This window comes from Camelus dromedarius, chromosome 1 (assembly GCF_036321535.1).
Source record: "Camelus dromedarius isolate mCamDro1 chromosome 1, mCamDro1.pat, whole genome shotgun sequence".
Taxonomy (NCBI): domain Eukaryota; kingdom Metazoa; phylum Chordata; class Mammalia; order Artiodactyla; family Camelidae; genus Camelus; species Camelus dromedarius.
This window is the reverse complement of record NC_087436.1, coordinates 25,763,713-25,778,371: the sequence shown is the minus strand read 5'-3', so window position 1 is coordinate 25,778,371 and position 14,659 is coordinate 25,763,713. Positions and strand designations below refer to the sequence as shown.

Genomic DNA, 14,659 nt, shown 5'->3' with positions numbered 1-14,659 from the left:
TAAATATAGATTAGTTAATGAGACTTTTGATGAATGATTGTTTTACAGACTGATAACGTTGATTTGCAAAACTTTTTCTGCTCAGGGTCATAACAATCTCCCTTTTTAGCCAAAGGCTTACTTACTAAGTAGTGATTCTCAACTGTGAAGGTATGAGCCTTAGAGAAAAGCATTTCTTTGTTTCCTCTTGGTTGGACACTGGAATCACTTGAAGAGCTTTACAAACTACCGTTGGCTGGGTCTGACCTCTAGAGATTCTGACTTAATTGATCTGTCTTCCTAGGTAGTTTGAGAAATTCCTCAGGTGATTATAATATGCAGTCAAGGTTTAGAATCAGTTCACTCAACTCTTTCTAAAACCAAGCAATTTGTGAAGAAGATTATGTCCACATTATGCATGAAATATTGAAACAAGCAAACTGACTTCTGATTTGATACTAAAATTGATGTTATGTATATCTTTTTTTTTCAGATTTGAGTACAGGCATGGAAGAGGAGCATAAAGAACACGGGTCACAGGGAGGAAATAGGAGGTGGACAGGCAGGAGCATCTGTGGAGAACAGGAAGGGAGAGTGAGCAGGTGAGTGATGGAGGGAGATGAGGACATGGTGAGTAAAAGCACTTCTGTCAGACTTTCTTTCTTACAGTCCTTTCTCTTCTAATGGATCATGTGCAAGTACACATTATGTATAAATGATTATATGTTGGAAGGAGGAAAAAAAAACAGCATTAAACAATAGCTATTTGCTGCTCCATTAAAAAAAAAAAAAGACATTAAATTGAAAACCAGCCTGCCTTTGGTGTGATTCTTTAGAAATAATGAGTTTCCTCTTGACCAGTGAGAAGCCAGGACTCATCCATTCATATATTAATGTCACATATCTCTATGCAGCCATTCCACCCAGGAAAATCAGATCCTTGATTCTGGCTTAAAAATCACCTTCACTCTCTGAAAAATGAGCTGTCAATTCAGCGGCAATCCTGAAGAGAAATGGTGATAGATGTGTTCCAATATATATGTTATGTTACGCTTTAAATAATTTACAGTGTTGTGAGGGGGAACCAATAAGAACTCTATGAGGCAAATTGGGAAGCCATGTGGTCCTATCAAATATGAACTTAAGTGCAGTAGTTTTCAGAGGGAACTGGATTAGGCTGTGCTTGTAAGGGAAATGGGGTGTCTAGGCTAGGCCAGGTGAACAGGGATGGCAGATGGTAGAGTTTTAAAGAGTTAAGAACTTTCTTTTTTCCCATCACTATGGGGGAGTGCCTGGAAAACGATTTAGTACCTTAAACATGTGCCAAGTTACTTGAGTAATGTGAAATTGATGCCCCACTCTATAGCTGAAGTACTGAAATGATTAAACATTAATTTTTCTCTTAAATGGTGTATTATGGAGGACAATTGACTAAAAAGGGCAAGGAGCAAGTGTTTAAAAAAATTTAAAAATAGATGAACACAATGAAAGCAGAGGTATAATATCAGAGAATTAGAGGGAAGAGTCTGACTGGGGAAGATTTCTGATGGACTCCATGCCCACGGTGGTCTGGTTATCATGGGCTTTGCCACTAATCTGAGATTTGACCTTCAGCCAAATGGAATGTGATGAGACATTACCCTCTTTCTGTCCTAATTTCTTTCACCAGTATGTATTACAGTTATTTGGCTAGATTGATCAATCAGTCAATTGGTCAGTCAATTAAAATTATTTTCTTAGCACTTCATTTTCTGATCAATATTCATCTTTCCTTTTAAAATAATTACCTACCTTAAAATGATTATTATAACATCAAATCACTGATGGCAGTACTACAAAATAAATTATTTGGACAAAGCTATTTACTACAGCACTATTTATAATCATAAAACAGATAAAAATAAAAAAAGATTTAAACTGGAAATAACTCAAATACCTATTAATAGTGTACCTATCATTTACATAAAATATGAAAATAATTCATACTGTGTAAGACTATGTAGCTGGCTGGGTACCCATTCTATGGAGAGACCAGCAGGACATGGAGAAAATTATGTAGACCATGTTGCAGGTTACCTAAAAAGTTTGGTTATCTATCCAAATGTGTATGAAAGTACTTGTTTATATTGCAAAACATCAAAAACTTATCAATGGAGGAGGGAGGGAGTAGGGTGTTTCTGAGAAAGTAAATTTCTTTGCATATATCCTACTTACATATTGAACTTCGAAATAATGAAAATAATTATGAAACAAGTACATTTTAAAAATAACATGAAATGAACATACATGTTATTTTTTAAAAATATATACTCATTCATAGGTATATTTCCTATATCTTGCAAATGAGAAGACCTAGAATCAATGACCAATAAGAATGATTTGCTTTTGTGCCCAAAGTGTGGTCTCTCAATACCATTTTTCATTGAAAGGACCTATGGTTCTTTGGAGAAATAGTTGCTTACAGGTCTGAGACAGGAAATGTGTAAGACGGGCCCGGATCATTTTGTCATAACAGAAAGGAAAAATACTGGCAAAGCCTAGATGGTTAATGTCTTTAAGACTCAGGAGCAAACTTGAAACTGTCAGCCAATATGGAATCATTTTTGCAGCATTAAGGATAATAACTGCAGTATATTAAAATGCATCAAAATTGTTTAAATCCATGAGTTCATAATGATAGTTTAAAACCTTTTTATTGGTCACCTCTTAAAAATGCTAAAGAACTAAATATATTGTAAATAGAGGGAAAGAACTGTGATTTATTCTGCCTTTTCTAAATAATCTCTACTTCTAGTTAACCAGAGCTGATACAGGGACGTTCCTTCTTTTAGGAACTCTTCTATCAGATAAAAGAAGAGGGATGTTAAAATCAGAATATAACCATTTTTCAATCTGTAATGAAATAGAGGATCTAGGCAATGATTATCAATGACTAATAATATCACAAAAGGACAACCAGAAACATTAGGTGCCTCCTGATGGAAACATACACCACCACTTAGAAAGCAGACTTTTCAAAATCACTTAAAAAAATCTGATCAATTCTCTAGATTAATAAATTACAGGAAATACAGGGAAAGAAACTCATGCTAGAGACACTACTGGGATGCATTCAGCAAACCCTGAAACTCTATGTAAAAATAACCTAGATCTTCAACAATTTCAGAAAAATTAAAGAGATGAAATGGTAAATTCTACATTAAAAGATATTTTAGTTAATCATAAAATATGTCCCTTCTTTTTGTTCAGATTTTAAAGAAACAAAGTAAATTTGAAAAATAGAACAATTGGGAAAGTTTTATAGTATTAAAGAATTATTTTTTAACATGTGACCATGGTATTGTGGTTATGTTTGATTAAAGAACCCCCATGAAAAAAAAATCAATTCAGTAAAAACTTTCACTTCAACCCTTATAGTTTTTGTAAGAAGCCCCCTAAAAGATAATTTATACAAAAATAACTAAATGTATGGTAATAACTTTAAATTTAAAAATACCTACTTGCACAATTAATAGCATCAAAAATCACTGTCTTATTTCAGATGTCACTTAAGCCGGTAGATTATTGTTGTTGTTTTAATCAATAAATCGATATGACAATATCCAGTGCCAGTAATTCAGAAATAGTTCCAAGCAGTGTGGCTTTCTGGCAACTGTCCTTCCTGAATCTGACATACGAGTCTAAAAGTACTAGGAATTTATAATCTCTTATTGATTTATATACTAACAAGTAATCTCCAGGCTGTTGATTCTCATATTCATGTTTTGGTAGGTAGAAATACAAACATTTAATATTGTGTAATTAATACTTAGGAAATAGATCCCAGAGTAACTGAAATACAAGAGAGTGAAATGGTAAATGTTAGCTGAAGCACATTTATTGTCAGTTCAGCTCCTTCTCTATGTTTTTCATTTAATCACCCAAGTTCATGAGCTTATAAGACATCCATTTATATTTTTCCAGACATTTATATTTTTATAAGTGCCTAAATAAGTATGTTTATACATGTTGATATATGCATGTGTGTAAATGATTCTTTGGAAATTGTGTGTGTGTGTGTGTGTGTGTGTGTGTGTATGAGAGAAAGAGAGAGAGACAGACATCTCACAGTGATAAAGAGCACAAACTAAGGGGTTAGATTTTCCTGGATTTGATTCTCAGTTCTGGATCTAGCAATTACCACTCTAGCCGACTCGGCCAAATTACTGATACTCACTGATTCTCAATTATCTCATCTTAAAATAGGGATAATAAAATCCCAACTTCATAGTCTTGCTCTGAGTAGTAAGAGATAATGAATTTGTAGACATAAGCACTGTTTCCTGGCACTTCCTCCGTACTGAGCAAGTGATACTGCAGGTAAACTAGGATGAATTATTTCCATTGATATTTTAAAAATAAATTACTAGAGAATGCAATGTAGAAGGCGACTGAGAATGCATGGAAGAGAGGTTAAATTTTGAGGAGAATCTTCTTAATATTGCTCCTTGTTTTACTTAGGTTATCTTTAACAAGCCTGAAAAATTCTATCCCAAAGCACTAATGCTGTAAAGAAGAGTCTAGAAGTCTGTGAACACCTCCCCCAACACCAGAAGTAGCGTGCATAATGATCAGACTTGCTGTTCGGGTTTGTCATAAGCCAGGACCCTCAGATTAGTACTCATTCAAATATTTTCATAGGAAAGTGCATGTTATACAGCAAAGTATCTCTAAGAACACTGAGGGGTCAGTGTCTGGTCCCACAGCTTACATGTCATCAGATAAGATTTCTGGAACTGTAGAAGTTCTACTTACAAATGATCTCAAGATATTTTAAAATGGTATCAGCATTACTGTTATTATTTAATTTTCCCTCAACAAATTTGATTGATTACAATACAAATTCCAAACTTTATTTTAAGCAATCTCTGCAAATCTCAAATCTTTCCTTCAAAAAACGTGTATATTAGACTAAAGCAGTGTTTCAGAAACTTTAGTCATTTATGTAACACCTATATAGTTTTTACCATATCGGAGTACCACCTGTGTTATTACTTAAAAAACTGTATTTTCTTCAAACTGACTCAATATTTTCACTTAAACATTTGAAAAATGAAAAATTTATATTATTATTATAAATAGTGATAGAAGAAACCAAATGGAAAACCAAATTTCCATTTATTAAAAAGATATGTAAACCTAATGAAAACAATACATTATTTAAAATTTTAAAAATCTGATTACATCAGCATTCCTTTGTCATGGACTTGCATAGTTATAAGACCTTGGTTTGTAACTTAGTTACCTCTCTAGCTTCTTCTCTCATTATGCCACTCCTCACTCTCTTTTGCAGGAAAAAGTCATTAATTTCCACGTACTTTTCGTGATTCCTCATCACAAGGCCTTTGCATTTATCATGACTTCTACTGGGATATTATTTCCTCTTCTTTATGTCTAGTTAATGATTATATATTCTTTACAGCTTAATTGAGCATTGCTTTTTCAAAGAAGTCTTTTCTGACCTCTGTGATCAGGTCAAATTGCCCTATTATAAGTTTTCCTAATTAGCTCTTGTGATTTTCCATTCACTTTTGTGGCTATTTGACTAATTTCTCTTCTATTAGTGTCTAACCTTCAAGGGGGCAGTGATTACAAATGGTTATGCATATTTTGTCTCTAGCAACTAATATCATGCCCAGCTCATGATAAATGCTGAAAATATTTTAAGTAAATGAATGAAAGAATAATGAAGTAAGAAGTAAATGAAAGGATTTTCACCATATTTTTAAAAACATAAGAAAGCAAATTTCTGTATATTTTTAGGATAACCACCCCCTTTACTACTCTTACTCGGCATTTTTCTCACTCCTAACCATGTTGGATTTGGATTTGATAACCAGCCAAGTGACAATTAAGTACGGCTTTTGAAATATTGCTAGTTTTCCAGAGAAAGGCCGTGTTTGCTTTCTCACGCGAGCGAGGGATTGTCAAGGTGATTTTGTTGTTCAAAATTTTGATTTTCAGAATTCTCGAGTCTATCAAATTGTCCGCGGCAGTGCCAGGCAACACTGGTGCACCATTGTTTTCAGATTAGGTCTCTGTTTTGACGTAATATATCTGTGTAGGTTGTACGTTCAACAAACAGATCACATAATTATTGAAATAAAAATGGAAATTCCTTCATCGATTGTCTAAAATCATATCATATACTTCCATAATCATGAATACCAGACTGGTTTATGAATACCAGTTTCAAAGTCATATCACTTCACATTTATGAAGATTCTATGGTGTACAAGGCATTTTCACATATGTTATGTGTTTTGATCCTCTCATAAAGAGTAGGGCAGAGCAGGTATCTACATCCCATTTAATTAATGTGAAGCCTCAGTGAAATGGCCAAAATCTTATTGATGTTTTGTGGTAGTTGTCTGGTTCCAAGAATCATACTACCTTTGAGTTAGAAGGGACTGGCTACTAAGGTAGAGTAGATGTTAATGAAAGTCAAGAAACTTTGAAGTTAGTATTGGGAGTAGCTCCACAGAGACATAAAATTGAGTATAGTAATGAAAGGAGTTTGGTTAAGATAGAATCAAAGGCAGAATGTACCAAAGATTTCAGTGAATGATGGGGAGGGATTGAAGTATTTATAGATAGAAACTATAAAGTGAGACAATAAGGTAACAACTTACCATATAATCAGGTGAAGTAAACCTGAAAGAACAATTCAGTGATTCCAAGAGAATATCAAGATTATCTCCTGATCAGATGTACATGAGTCACAGAAAAATTAGGGTTCTAGACTCCAGGAATCTATAAAAGAATCAACAGTTTTAAGAGAGAAGCTAGTAGTGGTTATGGAAAGGAAGTTCAGGGATCATCCTATGAAATATCTGAGGCCATTTCCCTGTGAGATGGGAGGGGACTACAACAAAGAAAGTGGAAGAGAAAACACCTTCGGGCAGTCGGAAAGCACGGAAGAAGTGAAAGAGCTCCTGGCAGAGGAGGACGCCTGCATATAAAGTGATGAGGTGGAGAAAGAGCTGGTCTGGGAGACGTGCACTGTGGGGAGAAGAGGACGATTACTGACTCAGTAGGAGTCCGTAGCTTTTGTAGAATACTCTTCAAATCTATAGAGAAAGAAAAGCCGAGAGATAACACATAAAGAAATACACAATTGGAAAGAAGACCTTTTGTGTCACTATGGCCATGAAAGTGACTAACGGGTGAGAACTTCTGTACTATTTTCTTTGCATTTTCACATCTGCTGAGATTCTGAAAGAAAATCAACAAAACCAAACTATGGCATGTTCAGTCTTGTATTTACATTCTGAATTCAAGGAATGAAAAAAAAAAGTTGCTAAATGTTACATTTCCATGAATTGTTATTATGTTCTTCCATAAATGACATTAGAAGATAGGAAAAAGTAATGGAATTCGATGAACTGTGCTTTCCCATACTGTTGTCTAAAGGAGGACAGGGGAAAAAAAAGAAAAGGAATTTCTGAATGAAGACAGAAACAACTTGAGAGCTTGGTAAACAAGGATTGCTCCGATTAGATGCTCCTAATTTTACTCCTTTCCTCTCTTCATCAGGGAATGCATGGAAAGTGGATGGTTTGAAATAAACGAGGAACTCGGTTTGATTTCTGTCAATCGTGTGCCTTACTCTGTATGAGGCTTGCACTAGTTTTTTGGAGACACAAAATAAACAAGGCTTCATAGACATTGACTACAGTAGGTGAGATGTGATGTACTTAAGAGAGCAGTATACACAAGTGTTGAATAGGGCCTTGCTGGGACATGAAGCTGTAGGAGAACAGGGGTTTAATTCTCAGGGATGTCACAGACTAATGGATGAGACCATCTGTAAACTGGACCCCAAGCATTGTGTAAAATTTGTACAGGTGGAGACGGAGCAAAAGAAAATGCTCAGAAGCCCAGGAATATTAAGATGGAGGGCAAGTTCCAGGAAAGGTGCCTTTTTGGGGGGATAAAAATGACCATTTAGACCAAAAAGAAAATAGGGAAAGTCTTAAACACTTCTAAAGGCGCTGTTCAAAGGCATTTGTATTACATTGGTTACAAACTCCTTTGCTGATCCAGTGAAAGCTTTTGCTTCTCCTGCACACATGCACTTCAGCAACAGACTGTTTCAGGGTTTCACAGAGGGCCTTTAACCATCTATAAGTTCTGAATGTAGGGAATGGGATTTAAAGGAAAACACAGAAGTCAGATGATAAAGTGCAAGCCATTTCTTTGTTCTGTGTGAATTTCATCACTACCCAACTAGAATTCTAGATACAACACAGACTTAAAATCCTGATGATACTTTCTAAATTTGGAAGGATTAAAGCCCTTCTCTGAAGAAGGCTACACAAATCCAGGGGTAGATGCCTTCAAGAAGTAAACATCACGTCTCTGAGCAAATATGCCTGATTGTGTGTATGCAGGTATAGCCCCCTGAGAAGTGGACAGCATAAATTGAAAAGAGTTTAATCTATTTTGAAAGCCAAGGAAAATGACTGGGTTTTGTTCCCCCCATGTTATTTGCATGGACAGATTTTTATCATACAGACATTTCTTGAATTAGAAAACAGCTTTCCCAGATTTTACCCTTTGAAAATGACAATACCTAATCTCTTTGCTTTCATGAGCCAGCTCTGCATTGCCAAACATCTCAGAAGGGGAATCATAAACTATTTTTCACAGATCTTCCATAATAGATGAGATATGAAATGAATTTCATGGAAGTTGAGCACCCTGGAGGTTATTAGTTTGCCTTAATATATAACAGTATTCTGACATCATATCATTAGCATTATTTTCTTGTGCAACGAACCTAAAACATTTGAAAAATTTATCGATTTTATCATGTATGGATCTTAATAAAGAATATGTGTCCTTTTCTTAAAACCATTAAGCTATAGACATATTTTATTTTAAGGTATACATACATGCACTGAATGTTTACTACATCAACTTAAAACTATATTGGGAAAATAATTAACCAATTTTTAGTTAAAACAAGATACAGTTTTCTTAGAGAGGGAAATGTATATTCAATTAAGTCACTAAATTACTGACATAAAAATGTTTAATAATATACACATGCTTAAAACATGTGTAGAACTTTAAAGTCAAAATATAATAATAGTTAGTGATCATTTTCAAAGCATTATGCTTGTGGTGCCACTATGTATTTTTTAATATTAGTGTGCATACGTGTATTTTTTCTGCCTCCAGTTCTATGAGAGAGCTGCATGTATGTATGTGTTTATATATGTATATATAAAATATGTGTTTATATACATATGCATACACACACACAAACAATCTTTCAAAGATTCAGTCTTGAAATTCCCTTAAGTAATTTTCAAGGAAGCTTCAGAGTCAGTTTTAAAATTTAAGATACTGTCTTTTATTGATAATTTTCTCCCCAAAGACTCTAGAAACCAGTGTTAAAATGTTAATGAAACACAAATGTATATGTTTGTTTAAACTAATAAAACTGTACACTTGAAAGGATGAAAGTCATGTTAAGTGACTCAATAAATCTGACTTCAAAATACTGTGCATAAGAAAAGGGGCAATGTAAAAATTTTAATGTACTTCATTAAAAAAATAGATAGTAGTATTGTTCACAATTGTCAGTATAACCATGAACTAAAGACCCTTTTGTCAATCAAAAAGCATTTCTCTTAGAGAGTACCACAATTAGAAAAAAAAACCCTTAAAATTCCCCACTGATCAATAATATTTTTCTTTTAAAAAATGTTAACTTAGCATTAATTTCACTATTAGGAAAGAAACCCTCCAGCACATTAAAAATTAAACAAATACCTCCTCTTAGGTTTCTGGTAGGAGATGTCAAAGATTTTTCTTGATATATGTATGACATTTTCTTGTTTTTATCATTTAAAAGATCCATGGTTATTTGTCTATTTAGCTAGCAGATGGGAAGTGATTTTGTGATGTTCTATATTCATCACAGAGTCACTGCTCCTTCCTATTTTCCTTCCATTTCAGAGGAAACCAAAAGAAAAATAACTTCCATTATACTGGTGCTAGTTTCATTACTGTGCTATTGTCAGAATCCTTTACACTAATTCTTGATATGAGTCCGAGCACCGGGTAGTCACTAAAATGAAACACACAGCCTTATTGTACTGTATCCCATGGTCTGGTTGTGTGATTCTGTGCTTTTACTCCAGCAAACTGACTACACACAATTCCAGTATTTGCTGACCCAGTCTTCCCCCTCTGTGTTTAATTGTGTGTCTTCTCTGCTAATCTCTTATTGCTCCTGCTGCTACCCACTTTTCTTCCAGTTTTAGATAAGGCTTTATTCTCTCATTACAGCAAAACTAAGACCAAAGAACCCGATGCTCCATAATGGGTCCAAGGAATATTACTTCTTTCAAAAGGAAGATAATGAATTCTCTCCTCTTTCCTATGTCATTAAAAGGAGGTACTTGATCCAGTGTGAGGTGTTCACAGACTTTCCATTTTCCTCTCCAAAGGCGGAGAGAGTAAGAGAGAGCTAATTACCAGTATTTGAATTATTAAATATTCAGTTCCCCTGCTCACCTAGGAGTAGCATCCCAACTCAAAAACAGATGAGAGAGCCTGAGTTTCTCCATCCCGGGCGATTCTTGGCTTTAGTCCCAGGACTAGCTCTCCCACAGCTTTCTTCTCCCCAGTGCAAAGCATAACCTGTCCCACCTGTAAGTGAGGAAGGTCCTATCCCTTTCCAAAAACCATGTCCTGGAACATTGTTGTTACTTAGGCAAATCCATACCATCTATTCAAAGGAAGAAGGACTCCCCATAGTGAACATAAGGAAATTCTCCAAAGCAGGAGCCTGTGTTAGAGTTTGCCCTTGTTGTTTTTCACCTGTTGCATCATTCTTTTTAAGGTCCCTGTATTTTAAGGGCCCTGTATCAGTTGACACTACATTACCTGGAGGTAACTTTTATACAAATCCCAGAACAAGGGTACCATTTAATGGTATTCTTTTTGCTTCTTTTTCATAAAAAGACTTCTATTTACATTGTTAATAAATATGTTATTAAATCACAGCAGACTCTGTTTAGCTATTCTTAAAATAACATACCTAGTAGCTACAATTTGGATTCATTCATATGAGGAGATATATTTGGGATATGTAGTCTCACAGTGCAACAAATTGAAATACACTAGTTTCTCATTAGCTGATTTCCCACTTCCACGTAAAGATAACACTTATGGAAATATATTAAAACTTCCTCTAGTAACTTTACACATATCATATGACTGGTTCCTCACCAAGACTTTATTAATGCCCATTTTAATGTTCAAGAGAATGAGGTAGAATTCTTCTTAAGTAACTTGCTCAAAGACAAGCAGATAGTAAAAGGTTGTACTTAGATTTGCATCTAGACATTCTGTCTCCAGAGCTCATGCTCTTAACGGTGCCTCTGTTCATCAGTTTAGCAGATGTCCATTTTAATCGAGGCTCTTCCCCCTTTCTGTCAGACACCTGAGTGGATTGTTATGACTCACAGATTTAGTGGAGTCAGTCGACTCTTGCTCCCAATCCCATTGTCCTCCTGCTAGTCCATGATGTTTGAAATAGATGGATGCCACCAAAAGATGTCCTGCCAAAATGTAAGGGTGGAGAAGAATTTTCAGTTACTGGATGGCAAAAACAACAACAACAACAACAACAACAACAACAACAACAACAACAAGCACAAGCCACTGCAGAATGGAAATAAGATTTTGAATTATTAAATTTTTCAAATTCCTAATCAGAAGCATGTATATCAATAAGATTTAATATGGGCTTTCTGAATTTTTTATCCCTCATTCCTGAAAGAGAGCTCATTGATCTTTCACCTGCTTGTCATCACATACTTCAAAAATTATATATAAGAACTGTGAGTTTGCAAAATACCTGGGTTTTAAAACTTGTTTCCTCCATCCATATTACAGCTTCTAAAAAGCAGTATCATATTTCCAAAGGTGAGTGACATCAAAAAGCAGTTATTTATAGAGGACATCCTTTATGCCATTCTTATAGATTACAGTTTCTAGAGAAAGTAAAAACTCTAATCTATTGTGGTTTAGGAAACTATTTTCTGTATATTCCTGAATCTTTTTATCTCACCCCTTAGCATATCCTTATAATATTGTTGTTTTATGCACCACCTCTTCCATCATTAACAGAATATGTACCTCTTAATTATTTTAACCCTGGAGTTCTTAACCTCAGCTAGTGACATAACTTAACCTTAACTTAACCTTAACCTTAACTAGTGACATATTGAGCAGGACAGTTCTTTGCTGTAGGAGGCTGTCCTGAGTGTTGTACAATGTTTAGCAGTATCCCTGGCCTCCATGCACTAGATGCTAAAGGCAACCCTTCCCTTCCTCACCTTCATTGCGATAACTAAATCTGTCTTGACATATTGCCGAATATCCCCTGGGGGACCCCTCCATGCCCCTATCCCACCCAGGTTGTTAACTTCTGTCTCAAAGCATGAAAAAACTTTCTAAGCTTCCTAAATGGATACAGGATCATCTACATTGTTCTCAGCTTTAAATTTTACTGTAAGGAAAATTCAACGTGTTAAGATACACAGGCAACAAGAGGCAGTTACATTATCTGTCGTGGTCTTTGGATTCAGACTCTGCCTCTAGTACTTGGTGAATCTCTAACCACAGTCCCTTCATCTGTAAAGCTGATACAATGGCCTTGTATGATGGTTTTCTTTCGGTCCTCCAGGTTTTCTCTGCCCTTGTCTTCCCTGCCCAGGAAACTGGTTTCCCAGGACTGATCCCATTCTGAGATTCTGTGATCTTAATAGACAATTTGCCTGAAAGTATAAAGCTTGTATATGGAAGCTGTGGAGCACTGTCTGAAATCAAACCAATGCTCACAACACTAATGAAATACTAACTTCCTACTTTAACAATTCTACTAATTAGGAGAGTTTTATAACCTTTATTTACTGTTTTCTCTGCCTCTGGAAATATATAGTCCTGCCTGTGCTTTCCATTAACTTTCAAAAATGCACACAAAGATTATCATCATCCCCCTTTAGCAGATGAAGAAACGCAAGCTGTCCTACTCCTTGACCATCTTTCCCTCAATCTCCGCTTGACTGGCTTCCTCCCAACAGTGGGATCTCATCACAGTATTATTACCTCACCTGAGAGGACTTTTGTGGTCACTGTTTTATCTGAAGGCAATTCCCTCTGCTCCTTCTTTATATCCTGTATAGCACTTATCTGTAATTTCTAATTATTTTATCTGTATATTCGTTTACTTGGCAAATGTCTTCCTCTCCACTAGGATTTAAAAGCAGAGGTTAACTCTTGTTTAACTTTACCTCTCCAACGCTTAGCATGTCAATGGATATCAACGCATGTTTAATAAGTGTTAAATGAATGAATGAATAGAGTCACAAGTCTAAGAAATGATAGAGTGAGGAATTGAACTCAGACACTTCTGAATAAAGCAAAACTTGAAACCACTCTGGCTATTTCTTTTTGTAATCCAGAAGAATCTCTGCTCCTGAGAATACAGGTGCAGTCAGGGGATATAAGCTTCTCCCCTCTGATTTTAGCACCTGAGTTTCATCCTTGCTCTTTCTCTTGCTATGGACCACTCCTTCTCCCAGCATCCGTAGTCACTGGTCAGTTTCATTGTACCATTTTCCAAAATACATAATTGAGCCAATCACTTATGATATCCATTGCTACCTTAGTCTGTGTAATGTCTGTGTTTCCCAGGCTACAACACAGTTTTCTTATTGGTCTTCTTAATCTACCCTTTCTCTCTTGATACATTCTTCCATAGAACAGATGGTAGGAATTTAAAAAATATATCATAATACCATATTATTTTAAATGATCCAACCATTTTCTTTTAAAATGGAAATAAATACAAATTCATCATGCTAGCCAACAAGACCCTAGCCCCTGGCATCCTTACCTATTGCTCAGCCCGTCATTCACTGCCTCTCTATGTACTGGCCTTCTTTAAGTGTTTGGAGCAAGACATTGTGTGTCAGGCAGCCTCATCTTTCAAGATTCTGCTTAAAGAAACATCCCCTGAATATCCATCCATTAATATCCCATAGCTGTTGTTTTTTTCTTCCTTTGTAGCATTCATTACTACTTGAAATTATTTATTTATGTGTTTAATGTGTACCACTCCACACTAGTGGTTTTAGAATCCTTATCTAGGGCGTAACTGTACTTGCATGTCCTAGAACAATGCCTGGCACAAAGTAGACACTCAATAAAACATTAGCGAATAAATGAACACATACTAAATGATACTCATTCTGGACTTCCAGAGGATTTTTAGAACAATGGCTTGATGTCATGTTCCCTTTTCTTCTTATCCAGCATGTTTCTAAGAAAAAAAAAACTAATATGCTTGAAATAAGGCAGGAGTTTTTCAACTCCAGGTCGTATATACTCAACTTCAAATACCTTAGACTAAAATGTAATTTCTCAGCTCTTGTTTCTGAGAAAGCCAAGGGGTGATACTCATGGTAGAACCTGAGCTGAAAACACTGTTGGCTACCTTCTCTCTCTCTCTCCCAATCTCTGCTTTTTATTCTCTGTTGGCTTCATTTTCAGATGGTATCTCTGTAACTGGTATCAGTGTGATCATTAACCACTCTAAGCTCATAGTTACTGATCT

General features: G+C 35.4%; 1 long non-coding RNA gene across 1 annotated transcript in view; it reads left to right on the top strand.

The window, feature by feature from the left end:
- The first annotated feature begins 367 nt into the window (after positions 1-367).
- LOC135323238 (uncharacterized) overlaps positions 368-14,659 on the top strand; it is a 336,953-nt gene continuing 322,661 nt past the window's right edge. Inside the window, exon 1 of the long non-coding RNA XR_010384543.1 lies at positions 368-581. This is a non-coding gene — a long non-coding RNA (uncharacterized LOC135323238). The remainder of the gene's footprint in view (positions 582-14,659) is intronic.